The sequence below is a fragment of the Amblyraja radiata genome, unplaced genomic scaffold (genome assembly GCF_010909765.2).
Source record: "Amblyraja radiata isolate CabotCenter1 unplaced genomic scaffold, sAmbRad1.1.pri scaffold_928_ctg1, whole genome shotgun sequence".
NCBI lineage: Eukaryota > Metazoa > Chordata > Chondrichthyes > Rajiformes > Rajidae > Amblyraja > Amblyraja radiata.
The window spans coordinates 7292-19602 of NW_022630925.1; the positions used below are offsets into that span (position 1 = coordinate 7292).

Here is a 12311-nt window from a genome sequence, read left to right on the forward strand (position 1 = left end):
CACCCTTTGTGAAAAATCTACCCCTTCAGATTCCTACTAAATCTTTCCCCCAAAAGCCATTTGGACAGAATGGATTAGAGAGATTATGGTCAAACCTTGGATTGATGGGACTAGGTTACATGGCACATTTTGATTAGGTTGGGCCGAAGGGCCTGTTTTCCTGCTCTGTTGCTAAAACAACCATTAACTTCCACTTGCCCCAGAATGTCAGCTCAGATTGCTGCCAGATATTCCCAACCTGTGGTTTTCTCAATTTGAAATTTCTCTGCAATCTGTAATTAATGTTTTATTCAGGTGGGAAATTAAATCAAGCGGACAAGTTCCTTGAAAGACTTTGGCCAGGCACCTCATCAAAGAAATGTGGTCAGAACACAGGAACAACGACAGAAAAACAAAGTGGGATTAAGAACAAAACGTCAATGGAATGTGAACCCGCCGAAGAGGAAAGGGACCAATGTCAGTCCAGAGGGCAAGGAATAGGAGACGTGGGGCACGGCCCTGGAACTGATCAAAGTAGCGAAATCCATCATGACGAGATTCATCAAACAAGGAATCATCGAGTCTCATCCAAGGAGCAGGTGAGTGAAATGGGAGGGGAGTGAATACTACAGAATGGTGAAGACTAGGGACAGGGTAGAGAAAAAACAAAGGGGTTAGAGCGAGGGAAACAGGAGTGAGGAATAGTGGTGGAGTAGTGTTATACTGACTATGTTTGTGACCAATAGTATTCTGCAAGGATCAGTTCTGGAACCTCTGCAACATGTCCATGATTTGGACAAAAACATACGTGGTCGAGTTAGTAAGTTCAAAAACAACAGAGCTATTTGCAGAATTGTGGATCATGAGGAAAGCTGTCAAATGATCCACTAGAATACACATCAGTTGGAAATATAGTCTGAGTTAAGGCAGACCAAGACTGGATAGTTTTATCTGAGTAATGAAGGCTGAGTGGAGGCCTAATAGAAGTATAGAATATAAGGGGCATATATGTCAGTCTTGTTCCCAGGGTGGGGATGTCTCTGACTGGAGAGAGGAATGTTTAAAGCGGACAGGCTGGACTAGGCAGTTTTTTACGCAGACTTTGGTCAGTTCCTGGAAGGTCGTGTCTGAGGAGGTGGTGGAAACACTATTTAGACTGACACATGTCTGGCACAGTCAGGGAACAGAGTGAGCCAGTCCATGAGCAGGTAGATGAGTTTAGATCAAATTGGTATGATATGGGGCATCGAATGGCCAGTTCCCGTGCTGCACTATTCTATGTTCTATGTATCATCTCCAGGTTTGGCTTCATTAACCAAATCATGAAGTCATAGACTCGTACAGCAAGGAAACAGGCTCTTTGGCCCAATATGCCCTAACTGTACTGGTCCCACCTGCCTGCATCTGGTCTTTACCCTTCTAAACCTTCCTGATCCGAGCACCTATGCAAATATTTTTTACATGTTGTGGTAGCTCCTGCCTCAACTACCTCCTCTAGTAGCTCGATCCATATGTCCAACACGCTCTGTGTTAAAATGGTCTCTGCCAGATTCCTAAGTCTTTCTCCTCTAACCTTAAGTCTATGTTCTCTGGTTCTTCATTCTCCTCCTCTGGGTGTAGGACACTATCCACGCCCATCACAAACTTATCTACCTCAATAAGATTATCCCTCGTCCTCCTGCGCTCCAAAGAATAAAATGCTTGCACGCTCAACCTCTCTATGTAATTCCGGCCCACGAGTCCTGGCAACTTGCTCTTACATGCTCTTAAGTCTTCTCCACACCCTTTCCAGTTTGGTAACATCTTTCCTATAACAGGATTAGTGATAATTTTTCAAAACTCTTTAGATTCTGGAGTAGTTCCTGAGGATTGGAGGGTAGCTAATGTAACCCTACTGTTTAAAAAGGGAGGGAGAGAGAAAACGGTGAATTACAGACCAGTTAGTCTAACATCGGTAGTGGGGAAACTGCTAACATCGATAGTGGGGAAACTGCTAGTCAGTTATTAAAGATGGGATAGCAGCACGTTTGGAAAGTGGTGTATTCATTGGACAAAGTCAGCATGGATTTACAAAATTTAAATCATGTCTGACGAATCTTATAGGATTTTTCGAGGATGTAACTGGTAGAGTGGATAAGGGAGAACCAGTGGATGTGTTATATCTGGACTTTCAGAAGACTTTCGACGAGGTCCCACATAAGAGATTAGTATACAAACTTAAAGCACACGGTATTGGGGGTTCAGTATTGATGTGGATAGAGAACTGGCTAGCAAACAGGAAGCAAAGAGTAGGAGTAAACGGGTCCTTTTCACAATGGCAGGCAGTGACCAGTGGGGTACCGCAAGGCTCAGTGCTGGGACCCGAGCTATTTACAATATATATTAATGATTTGGACGAGGGAATTGAATGCAACATCTCCAAGTTTGTGGATGACATGAAGCTGGGGGGCAGTGTTAGCTGTGAGGAGGCTGCAAGGTGACTTGGATAGGCTGGGTGAGTGGGCAAATGCATGGCAGATGCAGTATAATGTGGATAAATGTGAGATTATCCACTTTGGTGGCAAAAATAGAAAAGTAGACTATTATCTAAATGGTGGCCAATTAGGAAAGGGGGTGATGCAACGAGACCTGGGTGTCATGGTACACCAGTCATTGAAAGTAGGCATGCAGGTGCAGCAGGCAGTGAAGAAAGCGAATGGTATATTAGCATTCATAGCAAAAGGATTTGAGTATAGGAGCAGGGAGGTTCTACTGCAGTTGTACATGGTATTGATGAGACCACACCTGGAGTATTGTGTACAGTTTTGGTCTCCAAATCTGAGGAAAGACATTCTTGCCATAGAGGGAGTACAGAGAAGGTTCACCAGACTGATTCCTGAGATGTCAGGACTTTCATATGAAGAAAGACTGGATAGACTTGGCTTGTACTCGCTAGAATTTAGAAGATTGAGGGGGGATCTTATAGAAACTTACAAAATTCTTAAGGAGTTGGACAGGCTAGATGCAGGGAGATTGTTCCCGATGTTGGGGAAGTCCAGGACAAGGGGTCACAGTTTAAGGATAAAGGGGAAATCCTTTTGGACCGAGATGAGAAAAACATTTTTCACACAGAGGGTGGTGAATGTGGAATTCTCTACCACAGAAGGTAGTTGAGGCCAGTTAATTGGCTATATTTAAGAGGGAGTTAGATGTGGCCCTTGTGGCTAAAGGGATCAGGAAATATGGAGAGAAGGCAGGTACAGGATACTGAGTTGGGTGATCAGCCATGATCATATTGAATGGCGGTGCAGGCTCGAAGGGCCGAATGGCCTCTACTACTGCACCTATTTTCTATGTTTCTATGTTTCTAACAGGGTGTCCAGAACGGAACACACTACTCTAAATGTGACTTGGCCGAAGTCTTGTACACCTGTTACATAACGTCCCGACTTCTACACTCAATATTGTGAATGATGAGGCCTGTCATTCACTGGGGTCCTATCCTGCTTTGTCTTCCCAGAATGCAACACCTTGAGCTTATCTGTATTAAACTCAATACAACATTCCTCAGCCCAACAGATGAAGATCCCTTTGCAACATTTGATAATCATGCCTTGTGTTCTCATCCACATATTTGATATAATCCACAAACAGCAATGGGGCCAGCAATGATCCCTGGGGAACACCACTAGTCACAGGCCTGCAGTCTGTAAAACAAACTTCCACCCTCACCCTCTGCTTCCTTTCACGGTCAATTCTCTATCCAGTCAGTTAGCTCTCCCTGGATCACTTGTGATAAAACCTTCCAAAGCAGCCTATCATGTGGAACATTACCAAATACACTGAAGTCCATATAAGTTAAATCTATGACTTGTGCCATCAATCTTTTAAGTTACTCAGAAAATGTAATCACATTTGTGAGATATGATCTCCGACACATAAAACTATGCTAACTATCCATAAACGGCCCTGCCCATCACAATATAGATATATCGTTCCCCTCAATATCCTCCAGTAATTTGTATACCACAGCCGTTAGGTTCACTGTTCTACACTTCCCATGGTTTACAATGCAGCCCCTCTTAAAAGCAGGCACAGCATAGCTGGTTATTTCCGTTTTCAGTTATTTTTTGTGAGCTACGTCCTCAATTGCCAGAGTAAAGGCCTTTCTGAGCCTCCTGTACGGAGAGTTGCACATGTGTATTACCCTTCTGGTCACAGCGGGGACTGTGATTCCAGGATAAGTTGCAGCAGAATGATTGTAAGAGGAAAGGATACTTTCAGCATTTCGCATTTGCAATATAGATTGCATTTTGTACATATTTGAATAATGAAAAGAGACCTAACGAGTTGGGACTATTGAGTATATGAGTGGAAGTATGAAATTTACACAAATACAGCCATGAAGAGCAAGGTGGTCTACTGCTTTTAGTTTCTGTTCATTTGCAGGGGTATACCTTGTTAGGATGGGATATTTTCCACATCTCCGCTGCACTGTAATGCTGTTTTTTTGTTTAACAAGGCAATGTCTTCCTTCACATTCAATTGTCACCTGATGGTTCTATTAATATTGTGTATTCAGAGCTACAGAATTTGGGAACATCTGTCGACATCATGGCTGAAGGTGGTGACAGGGGAGGTGATTCAGTTGCCTGTACAACAAAGGAACAAAAAGGTTTGTGAGCCCAGTGAAATATAGATGTTGCCCTGACATTGCATGTACACCTGATGCAAGAAATGCGGTTCACACAGAAGTGTGAATAGGGAAGGGGCTGAGCACAGAGAGTTGACATCTACAGGGACAGCAAAGTCACAGATCCAGGAAATGTCTGATAAATCAGCACTCCTTTTGGATACAAATGATTTGAGTTGCCGCCAAAGGTTTTTTTTAAATATTATTTTATTAGAAGCAAATGTACAAGGAGAAATTAATCGACATAACAATAGTAAGATTAGACGAGAACTTACCAGTTTGAAGTTTGATCGTTATATTATGAGGCGTAACGTTGAGGGAATACGTGAAGAACCCCGCCAGGACGCATGCGTGTCATTCTTCAAAGCAGCGGTGTGAAATCACAGATAACTGTAATGACTAAACATAGTAAGATTAGAGAAGCGATACCAGTTGAGTATATGATCAAGGGTGGGAGCGGGGGGCACGTATTCCCTCAACTTTGCTCCTCATAAAATAACGATCAAACTTCAAACTGGTAAGTTCTCGTTTAATCTTACTATTTTACTTCGGAGTCACGTGAGTGACTACGTGAAGATTTTAAAGCTCTGTGATTTCATGCCGTGGAAACGAGTCCATGTATCACATCTGCCTTGATTATGGGGAGAATAGAGTTAACATCATTAGACATCAATACGATATTGAAACCCAATAGTAAAAATATTAACACCAATTATTGCCCCTATTTATGGGGTAAATTATATTACAGAACTTAAATTTGTTTCTGTAAATGTTCCAGGTTCAATGACTGGTTTGTTATAAAGTCGTTGGAAAGTTTCCTCCGTTGACCATCCTGCTGTCTTGAGGATTTAGTCCATAGGAACGTCCAAATTCTTAGCTGCCGATGTAGCTGCAGCCCTGTTGGAGTGAGATTTAAAAATGCTAGTGTCTACTCCAGCCTTTATTAGGACCTGTTTTAGCCATCTAGAGATGGTCTGGACTGTCACTGTTTTGAGTGGCTGTTTGTAGCTGATTAAAGTGACATTTCTTTCCCTCTGATGATCTTAGTTTACTCCATATATAATAGTAAGTGTGTTACAATACAGAGACAACCATCTGTTGGGTAGGCCCTGAATTCTGTTTTTAGACCTGCTGACCCCTGTCTGTTCTGTTTGACTATTTCATTGATGTGCAAAGTTAAATTTCCAGATGAAATAATCATGTTGTCCAGCCTTAGTTTCTGTAGTGACTGGACCCTTTGTGCCGTGACCAAGGCCATCAGCATGACTGTTTTCATAGTCAGTTTCTGTAGGGACAGAGCTGTAGCTGGAGACCAGTTTCTTTACATGGTCAGTACAATGCTCACATCCCATATTTGGGAGTACCTGGTTCTTGGGGGATTAACATTAAAATGCCCCTCGTGAGTTTGGTTACCAGGATGTGTCCCAACAGAATGCCGCTCTGTTCCTTGCCACAGGTATGTTGACAGAGCACTTCTGGCGCAGTTGATGGCACTATGACTGAGCCTCTCATCGTAATGGAGGCTTGCCAGGAATTCCAGAACAGACGGGATGTTCATAGATCTGTGGGTGATGTTTATTGTTGTGACAGTCCTTCCCATTTCTTGAAGACACCAAGTACTGTTTTTTGGTGGACTGTCTGTGGGCCGCTGAAATAATATCCACTGTTCGGTCCGTCAGTCCCAGGTGTAGTAGAGGTGCTTTCAACTCTATAAATTAATAGGTTTATATAATTATGACATGGGTAACTACCCCTTGTTGCGGGAAGAACCAGTAAATTAGGTCTATGATGGATGGTGATGCATGGTTCTAAAACCATGTCGTGTATCACCGGGACCCATGGTTGAGTAGGCCAATCAGGTACTATCAAAATACTGGACGCGGAATCTACTGTATATTCCTAAATACCCGACTGATGAGGCAGAAGGAGGGAATGCATAAATAAATAATCCCCCAATGCAGCGAAAATGCATCTGTAGCCACTGCCCCAGGTTCTGGTTCCCATGAACATAATTCGACAACTGGTGAGAGCATGGATGCGAATAGGTCGATATCTGGTGTTCCATACCGTGCTGTAATTTCAACAATACATTTTTTATCCAACATCCATTCCGTGTTTTCATAGAATTAGCGTGACCTGTTGTCTGCCACTAAATTCAGTTTACCTGGTAAGTAGGTAGCTGATATCCAAATATCTCTCTCTGGATACACTATTGCCAAATTGTGTTGGCCAGATTGTCACATGATGTCGATATGTTTCCACCCATATGGTTGACATACGCTACCACGGTGGTGTTGTCAATTTGTAGTCTAACATGCTGGTGATATAACCCAGAACAATAAAGCCATGGAATGCACTTAACATTCCCAGGTAGTTTATGCCCAGTGTTTGTAATAATGATGCCTCCTGTGCATTCCATCTCCCCCACAGCTGGAGATGGAATTGGTAGCATCCCATCCAAGTGCACTGGCATCAGTATGTAGTTCCATAGACGGGTAGCTGATAATGTTTGGATCGGAACAATGTCTAATGTTATGTTTCCACCATTTTAGTTCCATTGTGGCCTCTGTTGGTAGATTCATTGGTCTGTAGAATAACCCCCATAATTTTTGAGTGCACGAATGTTTGCCCTCTGTAATTTTTGATAATGTAAAGGTCCGATTTGTGTGGCTGGAAACGCAGCCACTATAATGCCAATTATTCTTGCTACCAGTCTGATGGATGGTTTTGTTTTGCTGCAAGCCTCCATAAAGGCTATAACCTTTTCTTTCGGCAACGTCACTGACATGTGAACTGTGTTAAGGGTGAACCGCAGATGATCCATTTTGTTAAATAACATCTGTGGTCACCTCTAATGGGTACTGTATAGTAAGCATTTTTAATACGATGCTTGCCATGTAGTAACCTAGGAATCAATTGCTTAGCAGTAACAAAGGTTCCCATCTAGTAATGAATATAAAGTACGAAGGTTTTCAAATGAGTCAAATCTATGATGATGCGGCAACCACCATCTATTTTATGATAAAGATTTTGGACACGAATTCCTGTGATTCGTGTTGGATATCCTCCATTACTCCTTTTTTATATGGCCACTGTAGTTCAGCATGCGCTTTTGATTTTCTCTTTGCCTGTAAGCACGAACATTCGGTTCGGTACACGCTGAACTGGAGGATTATGTTTTGTATACATTCTATGGTATAACCCTATACTTCTGAAAATATAAGTGTCGGTAGTTAATTTTCTATGCATCCAGATAGAATTGTGATCTCCCACCAACCTCGTAACGAACCAGATCCACCTACCTCCATGGTTACTATTGGTAGGTTTGTTTTTCGACATCCTCCGTGGACGTTGAGGTGCCGGTGTCTGGATCTGTAGTTGAGTCGGTGTTGAGGGTTAGCGCATTCGCCAGGAAGTAGTTTTTAGACGTTGCTTTAATGAGCCCCAGGGTTTTCCCTCTTTGTCAAGTTATTTTACCTGTTTTGATAAGTTGCCTCCAAATAGTAATAGTGGTGGTTTGGAGGTTCCAGGTTTGCATAGGCCTGCAATTAGGGTCTAAAGCCGGTTGGATGGCACTTCTTCCTAATGCTGTTTACTCGTATTGGTAGTTGCAAAATAAAGCCAGTGCATCCTGGTGATCTTGTGTCATGTCTTTTTTGTTTATTGTGCGGGCGAAACACGTAATTCCCGCAGTTAGGACTTTCAGAACTTTCTGTTGTTTCAAGTCCCTGGCCCTGCCATGTTTTCAAATACACTGGTTAATACTGGGAACGTTCAGTGTTTTGCAGTTCCCTGATGGTAAGTGTCTTCCAATAGGTTTCTTGCACCCCATGCGCACTAGGGGTATGTTCTGCACCCTTCTTCAGGTTCAGCCCAGAATTGACCCCCTATACTCCCCTCTGATGAGGGAGAAACAATGTGCAGCCCTACAAGAGGTACTGCTGTAGGACTTACTAGCTGCCCCCTGTGACTAATCTCCATCTCCCGGAGCCTGCCACTTACCTGTTCCAACAGCCGCTCCAGCTGGCTCCGATGCTCTCGGGCACCCAACCGGCTCCAATGCACATGGTCACTGGCCATCGCGGCTGCTCCTGAAGCCGCTACTCCTGAGGCCGCTCCTGCTCCAGTTCCTGCAGCCGCTCCAACCGGCTCCAATGCTCACGGGCACTGGCCGTCGCGGCTGCTTGAAGCTGTCCTCCTGCAGCCGCTCCAACCGGCTCCAATGCTCACGGGCACTGGCCGTCGCCGCTGCTTTGTTCCCCGCTCCCAGCCGCTCCAACCGGCTCCAATGCGCACGGGCACTGTCCTTCGAGGATGTCCCACCTAAATGTCATTGTTGGATAATCTTTTTAACAGGAACACTTGCAGAGATGGCTCCCAGAAAATCGCAAAGAAAGGGGGTAAAGCGTGTCAGAGATGTTTTTGCCATGTTGCGCTATTCAGTTTCTATATTGTTTCAGTTTCTATATCTATATTGTTGCTCTATTCAGTTCCCCAGGGGGTCGGGACGGGACTGGAGTTGGGAGGGAAAGGTGGGGGAGTCGAGGGAGAGGAGGGGGAGACAGATGGGGGTGTCTTCATTTACTGGCGGCGGGTGTCTGTCACTGAAACAGGCAGGTGAGATTTCACATCCACCTTGTGTGTGCCTCTCTCTCTCTCTCCCTCCATCTTACACAGGCTGAGAGACTCTGCCTCTGTGAGTGTACGTCTCTTTCTCCCCCTCTCCCACAAACAGTAAGACCGAGGTACTGTGCTCAGTCCATCTGTCCCCCACATACACAGTAAAATATGTCTCCAAATGAGCCAATTCAACCAAGGGAGGATATATATAGTGTGTGAAAAAAAAGTTACATCATTTGTGTCACGTGTAGTTCACGATGTTCATTCAAGATTTAACACGAAAGCTCGGGAAACGGACAAGTCACTCGCACAAATAACAGAAATGCCGAGTACCGTGGGAACTCTTTATCTACACCCGTTATATCGTGCGAGACTCGTGCTGGACCACGACCTCTTCACTCTGGTGACATCTTGCGTCAACTCGCCCCGTGAAAAAGCCCCATAAAGCTGCTCCAACCGGCCCCAATACGCACGGGCACTGGCCGCTCGCGGCTATTCAGAGTCAGACTCATCGGAGTCAACGACTCTGTTAGTTTGTTGCTTCGCTACGCCGTGGCCGGTGCGGAAGCGAAGTCGGGCACAGCTGTTCCCATTACGGGAGATTGGCGTGCCGTTGGCTGCTACTGCCGGCTGCCCGCAACTCCGCGGTTCTCCCCCGCCAGCTTTTCCGCAGCCTTCGTGGATCTGGTCCATGTCTCCACCTGTAAGGTAAGTGGAAGGAACGCAGAGTCTCCTTACCTGCTGTTCCCGACTTTCAAATTCTGGAACGCAGAGTCTCCTCACCTGCTGTTCCCGGCTTTCAATTTTTGCCGCTAGGAGGAACGTCGTTCCCCCTGCTGTGACTCGTTGCAATGCGTGTAGCGATATGGCACGCGTGCGTCCTGGCGGGGTTCTTCACGTAGTCACTCACTTGACTCCGAAGTAAAATTATACAATTTTTGTACTGCTTCAATTTTAACATTTTATAAACTAATAACTAAATAGGGAAAAAAGAAAAAAGGGAAAGAAAGAAGAAAATAAATAGAAAAGCAAGAATTTCGAAAAAGACACGAAAAAGAAAAGAGAAACCCCCCGAACTAACGAAGGAGTGAAAGAAGCGGAGATATATCCCACTACCCTTCCCTACACCCACTCACTCACCCTAGCGTCCGTTTTGAGTTGGTGTTCAACCATTATGTTGTTGAAGAAATTCAATAAAAGGACAATAGACAATAGGTGCAGGAGTAGAGGCCATTCGGCCCTTCCAGCCAGCACTGCCATTCAATGTGATCATGGCTGATCATCCACAATCAGTACCCCGTTCCTGCCTTCTCCCCATATCCCCTGACTCCACTATTTTTAAGAGCCCTATCTTGCACTCTCTTGAAAGCATCCAGAGAACCTGCCTGCAGAGAATTGCACAGATTCACCACTCTCTGTGCGAAAAGGTGTTTCCTCGTCTCCGCTCTAAATGGCTTACTCCTTATTCTTAAACTGTGTGTGGCCACTGGTTCTGGACTCCCTCAACATTGGGAACATGTTTCCAACCTCTAGCGTGTCCAGGCCCTTAACAGTCTGATATGTTTCAGATGTGGCCCTTGTGGCTAAAGGGATCAGGGGGTATGGAGAGAAGGCAGGTACGGGATACTGAGTTGGATGATCAGTCATGATCATATTGAATGGCGGTGGAGGCTCGAAGGGCCGAATGACCTACTCCTGCACCTTTTTTCTATGTTTCAATGAGATCCATTCTCTTCCTTCTAAATTCCAGAGTGTACAAGCCCAGCTGCTCCATTCTCTCAGCATATGACGGTCCCGCCACACTATCTCTCCTTCACCACTAATCTCCATTATATTGTTTGCCATGTAAAACATGTTTGCTCTCTCCTTATAGGAGCTGAACGACTCTCTAATCTTGACAAAAGTGCCAATGTTTACAATGTAACCTGTGGACGCTGCCATCGTATCATTCTCTTTTTTTTTTCAAAGTCCGTTCAAAAACCCCGAATTCCTGTCTGTTTTGGTGTAACAAATCACCTAAAACTTAGCTGTAAAAAGGCTATTCAGCTTGAGGAATTTGACAAAAAATACTCCGTCTGAAATGTTATACAATCCCAAGGATGACATCTTGCCACGTAGACACCTTGCCACGTAGACTGACTGTTCAGGGAACAGGAAGTGCCTTTTTTGCCCGAGCCAGGCCCCAATGTGAAAACACCTGCAACAGTCACTGAGGAAAACAGATGTTAAATCTATTAAATTGTGAAGGATTCAGAAAGACATGTATTTTCGATATCAGATTGGAAGGCCTGGTGACGATTTAATTCTAGTTTCCTGGGCTATTGCACAGTGGTGATGATGAGACTATCCTTCTATCTATTTCTCGTGACCCAGCTAGAGAGCATTTTCAGGTGTGATGAATGGTGTGGGAGCGGGAACCTTTCACTGTGAATACGTGATGTTAAAACTACAGTTTCTTTCTAATGTACTCATGGAAGTGTGAACTGAGGGCCAATGGTGAACGATTTCTCAGATGATGTTTTCCTTCCCTTCCTGTGTTCACAGATATAAACTCCGCAATCTCCACTTTCCTGTCAAACTGTGACGATCGCCAGCTCTTACAGTTGACGAGATTCTACCGGGGTCAACTGGAGCAGGCGATTAAAGAGGTTGTGGATGGACTTGGCTTGATGCTAACGGGTACGGATCACTTCACTGGGCGAGAGTGTCATGTCAGTGGAAGAGATGCATATTGTGTGTTGTTTCTAAATTTAACACAGACTGAGAGAACCAATGTAAAGGGACGGCTGGAGAATGAAATATCAGGGGCACATGTGGATCAAACACCACAAAGCAGTCTGGAGATGCAGCAACACTGAGCCTGTATTTGACCAACACATGATCACAGCACCAACAGAAGTCACCAATTGTCCTGAATTCCCATGTTTAGCCACATTTGGGCTACGTGACATCTGGTGATATGATACCTCATGGTATTGCGAGCGCAGATTGTATTAAGCTTGTCTTCCATGATGTTTCATATACTTGGTCCAAAGGCCCT

The 12311-nt window shown here is 44.5% G+C and overlaps 1 long non-coding RNA gene across 1 annotated transcript; it reads left to right on the plus strand.

Moving 5' to 3' along the window:
* The first annotated feature begins 532 nt into the window (after positions 1–532).
* On the plus strand, positions 533–11890 carry LOC116970474. The gene is made up of 3 exons (XR_004411153.1): positions 533–578; positions 4541–4633; positions 11816–11890. It is a non-coding gene; the product is annotated as an uncharacterized LOC116970474 (long non-coding RNA).
* The last annotated feature ends 421 nt before the right edge of the window (positions 11891–12311 follow it).